The 8,753-nt window shown below is 36.7% G+C and overlaps 2 long non-coding RNA genes across 2 annotated transcripts in view; one reads left to right on the top strand and one right to left on the bottom strand.

Moving 5' to 3' along the window:
* LOC110266490 overlaps positions 2,036–8,753 on the bottom strand; it is an 8,812-nt gene continuing 2,094 nt past the window's right edge. The window contains exon 3 of the long non-coding RNA XR_002353895.1: positions 2,036–2,046. This is a non-coding gene — a long non-coding RNA (uncharacterized LOC110266490). The remainder of the gene's footprint in view (positions 2,047–8,753) is intronic.
* On the top strand, positions 4,583–7,245 carry LOC110266489. The gene is made up of 3 exons (XR_002353894.1): positions 4,583–5,248; positions 5,332–5,708; positions 7,228–7,245. It is a non-coding gene; the product is annotated as an uncharacterized LOC110266489 (long non-coding RNA).

Below are 8,753 nucleotides of genomic sequence, written 5' to 3'. Positions count from 1 at the left end.
ACTGTAAGTTGGCTCTGTGTTCTTTATTTTAATAGATAGGTGTATTTCAATTCAATATAAGGTGTATGTATGTTTTGCTTTGGGTGTATTTCATTCGAGTGTATTACTAATTTGTTTTGTTTTTTAAGGGATATGTAATTTCAAGAATTAGAGCATATGCCGGCGGGGCACCTCTGAAGAAAAAGGAGAATGAGTTGGAAATTAAAGCAACATACGTTAAAATCTCAGGCCAAAAATCAAGGTATAAATTTGTGACTCTGAACATTAAACTTTCCTAAATGAGATTTGTAATTTATTTTCTTCGTTTTCAGCTATGACTGTGCTATTTACGTTATGAAGTGTCTTGAGTTAATTGAGCCCGAAAACATTAAAAGGGCAAAGTATGAATGGGATAATTGGCTACAGGTAACTGTCTTTAAAACTATATAACTCTGTATTACTTTACTGGAATTAATATTGTTGTTTAAACAGAATATACTTTTTAATTGTAGGAGGAGGTGGACCACTATAGAGTAGAATATGCTTCGCGGATACTATTCAGTGAAATGAATAAAGAGAGAGATCAAGCAATTAGAGCGAGTAATGCAATAAGACTGTCCAAGCCATCCTCAGTATTATTGAGTCCATTTTATCAGATAAATTCTACTGATATTGAAACTGAGTAATCTAACTGCTAGCTAGTTTGTAAATTGAACAAATGCTGTAAAAATTTGCCATTTATAAACAACTTCTGTTCAATGAAATTTTTTTCCATAGTTAAACTGTCTGTGCTGTTAAACTGTCTGTGCTGTATTCAAAAGCTCTGTATTACAGGTGGTAAAATATGAAGGAAAACATCAAGGCAGATCGAAACACAAATTATAAACTTTTACACCGAACGGAAGTTTAATATACACCCAAGATTGCTTAAATATACACCCAAATTGTCTGTGTTGTTAAACTGTCTGTGCTGTATTCAAAATGTATGAATTACAGGTACTATAATATGAAGAGAAACATCAAATCAAATATACACCCATAACCTGCGATTTTTTACACCCAAAGAAAGTTGAATATACACCCTAAGATCTATCCCCCCTATGCTTTGAGCCTAAAACCCTGAACCCTAAACACTTAAAACATAAACCCTTACCCCTAACCTGTAAACCCTAAAACCCTGAACCCTAATATTATATATATGTATCTATATATAGAATGTGAATCACAAGAAAATTCAGAAAAATACACCCAAAAGAACAGTGCTTTTACACCCATATTCTGTAACTATACACCCAAAGAGTTATCCCCTGCTCCTGGTACCCTGAACTAATAATTCATAACATGTCCTTGATATTGGCTGGAATTTGAATGCACCACTGATGCAGCATCAAACAAGTTTATCTGAATATAAGAAACTCTAATTGGTCAAACCTCTTGCTTCTTGGCTCCAACAGTGGCTCGTCGTGGCTGCTCTTGATGTGTGTGTGTGTCGCCTCTTTACCTTCTTGCTCCATCGTTCCAGTATATATCTCGGTGACACTTGGCTTACTTGTTCAAAGCTTAACACGCTTAGTGCGTGACGACACAGTATCCCTCTCGACTCGAATAATAAGCATTGGCATTTTACCTCGGCTGCAACTGAGTCGTAAGTAACCACAAACTTGTTGAATATTGAGCTGGAAACTTGTTCTCCGACTTCGTATACTGAATAGCCTAGAGTGGAATTCGTTAATCTGGTGATGCAATTCGCCTTTCCTCTGAATTGCGCTTGGACTTTCCTAAACTTTTGATGAGTGTACACATCTTGAAACTAAGCTTCAATGGAGGATTTGGTTGCACACGGTATGACCGTATGAAAATCTGCAGCATCTGATTCTCTCTCTGCTTGCTCCCGGCTTCCAAGGCAATTATCGTATTGTTTGACGAACTGAATAAGCGAGTTGTTCTGGGTGATAAACTTGTTAAAAAATGAATGCATGCTCTCGCTCCTTTGTGTGCTTCTCATCCCTACCCAGAAGTGGTGATCCAGATATATAGGAACCCATATATGATGGTCTTCATACAGATCTGCAGAATATACCCAAACACAGACTATAAATACACCCGAAAAAACATGCAATTTACACTTCTGCTGCAGATTTTTAACAAACATTACCTGAAAGCCATTTGTTGTCCACAAGACCAAAATTCAGCAGAAAATCATTCCAATTCCTATCGAATGAGTCTTTGCTATGAGAGTTCCAAACAACTTGGCTCATTTCTTGTTCAATATCTGCATGTCCCTTGTACCCGTTTAATTTGCTTGGTATCTTCTTCATGATATGCCAAATACACCAACGGTGAATTGTTGTTGGCATACAGGCCTCTAAAGCCCTTTTTATTGATGCGCATTGATCGGTGAGAAACCCTTTCGGAGCGTTTTCTCCCATGCAACGAAGCCAACATTCAAATAACCATTTGAATGATTCAATTTCTTCGTTTTTCATCAAAGAGCATCCGAGAAGTGTTGACTGACCGTGGTGATTCACCCCGACAAAAGAACCACAAACCAAATTATACCTGAAACAAATTACCATAGTGCAGAATGCAAAATCATTAGGTACACCCAACAAATGCTTCGTATACACCCAAAAAAATAGCCAATATACACCTCTGCGGCAGATTCATAAAAATACATTAATTTAGCATCATAAACAGGGACCGTTTGTTACCTGTTTGTATTGTAGGTGGTGTCAAATGAAATAACGTCTCCGAAATACTCAAAGGCAGCTCTGCTTCTTGCATCGGCCCAAAACGCCAGCTTAATCGATTGATCCTCCTCGAGTTCAAGCTCAAAAAAGAAATTTTGATTCTTCTCTTTCATTCTTAACAAATATTTCCTGAATTCCTTTGCATCTTCTTGTTCGGAAACATTCCACACTTCTCTCATAATGTAATTCCTCACATCCTTTTCGATAAAATTTAACTCGCGGTGACCCCCCGCAGCCGCAACAAATGATTGGTAGGTTTTGCTTGGTCTGATACCGGCCTCCTCGTTATTATCTATTGTACGACGAATGGACATGCTTAGTTCCCTGTGCTGTTTGAGCATCTCTGCTTTACTTGGATAGCAGGGGTGTGAATGATCCAGCACAACCTTTGAAATGATCCAAGCACCGACATCCTTCAATATGTGTATATAAATTCTTGTAGGATAGTTTAAACCGGATGTCGGATTAGTCTTCTCGGTCGGAGATATTTTAGATTTCTATTTTTCCTCTCTGCTACATGTAATAAATTGATTCTTAATCTCGTTTCCCTTCCTATTTGTGCTCCGAACTCTTGTAGAAAAACCTGCAGCCTTGGCGTAGTTCTTGTAAAATTTTACAACATCTTCAAGGGTGGTAAAGGTCATTCCAACCTTCGGAACAAACTGGTCATCAACAACAGAGAGAGGCTGCAGAATACACCATGTCAAAAACTAAAAATACACCCAATCATTGCTGATATAATACATCTGAACCGAAACAACTCAACTAAAATAACAAAAAAAAAAACCATAAACTGTAAATACACAGGCTACAGAATACACCATGTCAAAAACTAAAAACACACCCAATTATGTCTGATATAATACACCCGAACGACAACAACTTAGCTAACATAACACAAAAAGCCATAAACTGTAAATACACCCACACTTCTCGCAAAAATACACCCAAAAAAGTTCTGATCTACACCTGAGCGTCTGCTATAAATTCCAGATAATTAATCAAAACTAATACATTACATTCAATCGACAGATTCATGTTAACGTGTTAGTTTCACAGTCAATGTTCACGAATTATTCAGCTACACAATGCTATTCAAATGACTGCAACAAAATTCAAAGTAATCGTATGTAAATCAAACCTCAGGAACTTCGTTAGATTCAAATTCATAATCCACTTCGCCCTGATTCAGCTGACAATCTGAGGTTGAATCATCCATAATCTTCAAAATGAGTTCAAACTTTGATTTCAGAAAATAACAAATCAAATAGAAAACGAAGCTGGAGTTGCAGAGAGAGGAACTAACGTAAATGACGAAGAACATACCAGTGAGAAAGGAGGGGAAAAGAACGATCGAGAAGAAGCAGGGAAGAGGCGGGAGAAGAAGAATGAGCAAATTTGAAAATAAGGAGAACGAAGAAGGAAACAAATCTTTTAAATTTTGGTAGTTATATATACGCGAGATCTTATATAGCGCGTGTTGTAAGACCTCTAAATTTTTAAAAGTTATTAATTAATTATTTACGATGCATTATATTTATTTAAGACTGTATTTCGGAGATTTTTATATAGAAGTTGAGTAAACTCTTATTTTTTATTTAGAGTTCTTATAATTGAAAAAAAAATAGTGAATATTTTATATGGCTTAGTTTTAAATATTTATATTTTTAACCTTATTTTATAAATGAAGGAGAATTAATTTATTTGTCTCCAATTTTTATTTAATTAGCATTTAATCGAAACTAATTTATAAATTTGTAATTGAAAGGTATTTTAAAGATGGATATTTTATATTTAATTTAATATAATATCTCTTAATTTTATTAAAATTTAACAAATTTCAATTTGCCCAAAAATCCCTAATTTCACTTTTGTCCCAAATCAAACCCTAATTTGCTAAATATTTCCTAAAATCCTAACCCTAACTTTCCCATTCCCTTTCAGCCGCCACACACCCTTCACCCTTCCAAAATCAAACAGAAAAAAAAAAAACCAACACTTTGCAGCAGCAAAAATTAACTGAGAGGAAGAAAAGAGAGGAGAGGGTGCGAATCAGGAGAGGGGAAGGGGGGAGAGTGCGCCGGCGAGTCACCGCCGCTCGTCGCGCTGCCGTCGTCGCTGATGAGGGAGGAACGAGGAGAGTGTGTTGCGGAGCAGGAGGAGCTACCCACATACGCCACCGTGGTGCACCACCGCCACGTCGCCGACGAAGGGGAAAGAGCGAACCGCGCCGTCCGTGAAGCTTGGCTCGCCGTCGTCCGTGCGCGTCGCTGTCGAGGGTACATCCACGCCATCGCCGGAGCTTGAACGCCGCTGCAACCACCGCGAGTTATCATCTTCAGATCCGCCGCCGTTTGAGTCGCGAATAGGGGAAAGGCGCGAAGGAAACCATCGCGGAGCTGCCGTCGCCGCCGCGTTGCTGGGCTCGCCGTCGTTCTGCCCGCGTGGTTGCTGCGTTGCCGGAGCTCCTCGCCGCCGTTGCTGGCGCCGGAAACCGCCTTTCAAGCCAGTGTCTGTTGGTAAGCCCTAACCCTGCTTCAGCTTCTTTATCCGTTAACTTTACCTTTATCGTGAGAGTTGTCGCTGAGGTTGTCCGTGCCAGGTTATACGGTCACCGTGAGTCTCTCTGTCGCCGTCTAAGCTGCCATCAGAAGGATCCACCACAGCCTCCTCTGTTCTTGTCTTCGGATCAGTACTACCCTTTTCCAGTTTCAATCCCTATTCTGCTATTTCTGAATATGTAACTCCTCAGTCCTTACTCCGCTTCCATTTTGTTTCTTAGTCTTTTTCTATTCTGAATAAGAAAAACCTATATTTCTGTTTAACACTGCTGCTCTGCCTTCCCTGTTTGCTGATGGAATCATCATAGGTAACAGTATTAACGATACTAACGAGCTATTAGAGTTGCTGCCGCTGCTGAAATTAACAAAAAGAGAAGGGAGTTACCGTGTTTAACCTATGTGAATTCAGCTAGTCGAGGTAGGGGTTTTTCTTAAAATCTAATTTATATTACAGAGTTGTGATAAATAGATATTAATGTGAGAAAACATATGCCTGTGATTATAATTGTTTTCTAAATGTGGTTGTTTGCTGGACTGAACGACTGATTGCTTGATTGCTTGAGTAGTTTGTGATTGTTGAAAAGAAATTAATTTGAAAGGTTATTTAGTTGATTATTATGAAAAATGGCTTTTCTTGGTTTTGAAGCTATTTTTGATGATGTAAAGGAATTGGCTTTGGAAATGGTTTAATTTTGAGTTAGTGACTTTATAAATGACTTTATAAATGATTTAGTATTTGAGCTGGTTTGATTTTAAAAAGAGATTTATTATGGGCACTGATTCGCTTTGAAAATAATTTGATATTGGAACTAGCTGAATCTTGGAAAATGATTGAGGTTTTGGAAAGGTTTGAGAAATGTTTGGATGGGACCCGAAAAGGGTGGCAGAATCCAAGTTTTAGAGGAGATGCTGCCGAAATTTTATAAAATTAGAAGTTTCATTTGAAGTAGTTATTTTAAAAGGTTTAATTTTAAGCATTATATGATTTGAGATTACTTCATTTATCAAAGGAAAAGTTATGTTTTGGATTGAGAATTGTTAGTGAACGAAACGGAAAGAGGGATGATGATGATTGATTTGAAATATGATTTTTGAATGAATTTGGAAATGGGATATGGATTGACGAATGATGATGATATTGAGAATGGCTTAGATATTGATGAATGATGAATGAATTATTTATGTGGCTTATGAATTTGAAATATCTGAGATACGAGGTTCCCTGGATTAAGTGCCGTGGCTTGCCACCACGTGTACCAGGTTGAAAACTCGATACTCTGTTGACCCTACGACGTAAGTGTGACCGGGCACTATATAAATTCCCGGGAATGTTACCCCCATTGAGCAATACTGATTATTTGAGAAAAAGCTATGCATAGACTCTTGGGGATGCACGTCGGGGGACAGTCTAAGGACAATTCAGACTTGTCGGGTTGGCTGGATAACCGACAGATGAGCCTCATCAGCCATAGGACAGGCATGCATCATATGCATTTGTATGCTTTGCTTAAGTTTGAACTTGTTTTGGTTTGCCTAACTGCTAAACTGTTCATAATTGCTACTTGAACTATTTGCTGTAACTGATGCCTACTTGTGCTTTCCTTATCTGTCTTGCCTGTGTTTGTCCTGGCGTGCTACATTTAAGATTGAACTTTGGTGCTGAATTAATGATTGTGTTGTTTGATTGCGTGGTTGGTCTCTGATTGAGATTTTCTTATAAGAAAGGAAAGATTTCAGATTTCTAAAAGATTAAACATTGTTTGTTTAAAAAGGTTTTGAACAATTTCCTATTTGGTTTTTAAAAGATTTGTAAGGCAATGATAATCACTGAGCTTGAAAACAGTTTTCTTTTAAAATATCTTCTTATGACAACTTTGAAACTCTGTGGTGAGACCGTGTGGTTAGGTTCTCACCCCCCTACAGCTTTACCTTTTCAGGAACCGGATGAAGAAGCATTAAGAAGAGTTAAACTGCGTTTGGTTTTATATGTTGTTGTATTAATTAGATTATTTTCTTCCCTCGTCTTTGTTATCACAAGTTTGTAAGAGGGATAGGAGTTGTATGTTTTATATGTATATTATATTATAAGATATTATGTAAGGAGTCTTGTATATGAATCCATGCTTATTTGTTTTCTTAAGATAAAGTATTTATTTTTTTTGGTTTTCAAAGAACGCTGCGATACAGTGTCGAGTCACAGGCTCCTATTTTAGTATTTAATATGTAAAGTAGTCGTAATACTTCTTGCTATCAGGATAGTGCAGCCGGAAGCATGACTTCTGGTAGTGAGGGTGTTACACGTGTATTGGACGTATGTGTAGCAGCGCGTCTTTTGGGTTTATTCCTTAATGAACTTGTAAAGCATACAAGCCATTAGGGCTTGTATGCAGAGCTTTTCTGTTTCTCGGGCCCAAATCACTATCCCAAGTTAGAAGTAAACCTCTCCAAATTAAATAACACACAATTTAGCAACAACAAAAAAAAAACACTACACACTTCGACTTTATCTGTGTAACTTTTCAACCAACATCAATCAAAATTGCAAACGATATAATCAAAACCAGTATAGCAAAAAAGAACAAGACAACTAGCATCACAATTCAATTTAACAAAATTGACACGAGGAGGAACCTAATGCAAACAAAGTGAAGGAGGAGACAATGATTGATGCATAGCAAAAATGGTGTGAAACTTCTTTATTGAACTACAAATCAAGCTCACCACTTTATTAGCACTCCCGTCAGTATTAAATAACTCATAATTCCTCCTTCTCCAAATTCACCCGATGGTAGAATTGAAAATAGGTCAGATCTGTAATGTATTAAACTGACTTGAGTTTGGCCGGTAATTTGTTATAGATTTTATTTTAAATATTAAGTCTGGCATGTTATTAAATTTAGCCTGACTTAAAATCTGATAAAAGACTTGATATATATAATTTTGTACTAAAATAAAAAAAATTACAAGATTAATTTTTTTTGAATATTTATATGCAATATACTAAATTCAATTTTTTTATATTTATTTATATTTTAACATGTCAGACCAGGTTAAATGTAGGCTAAGTTGTAGGCTCTTGGCAAGTTGCCTGATTTATTTTTACCCTTACCAGATGGTTGAGAAAAATAAAAAATAAAAACATCCTCACTTCTTGTGTCTCTATAGAGTCAATCAAGTAAATTTAAGTTATCTAAATGCATGTCTAATAAATTTCAGATCTCTTTAGCACTAGGACACTCTCAAAAGACAATAAAGCACGATTTTAGAACTACTCCGATATCGATGACAAATGCTTGATAAAGTTAAACCATGATCAAATCTAAATTCTACTGTACTAATCATGAAGACCGAGTCAAATAAAAAATTTATACTTCTAAGAAATATACAATCCCCAAAACCACAACTTATAAATATAAAATCAATTTTGTTGTGTATATATAAAACACTAATCATTAAATTAGTC

This window comes from Arachis ipaensis, chromosome B09 (genome assembly GCF_000816755.2).
Source record: "Arachis ipaensis cultivar K30076 chromosome B09, Araip1.1, whole genome shotgun sequence".
NCBI lineage: Eukaryota > Viridiplantae > Streptophyta > Magnoliopsida > Fabales > Fabaceae > Arachis > Arachis ipaensis.
This window is presented reverse-complemented; position numbering and strand designations above follow the sequence as displayed.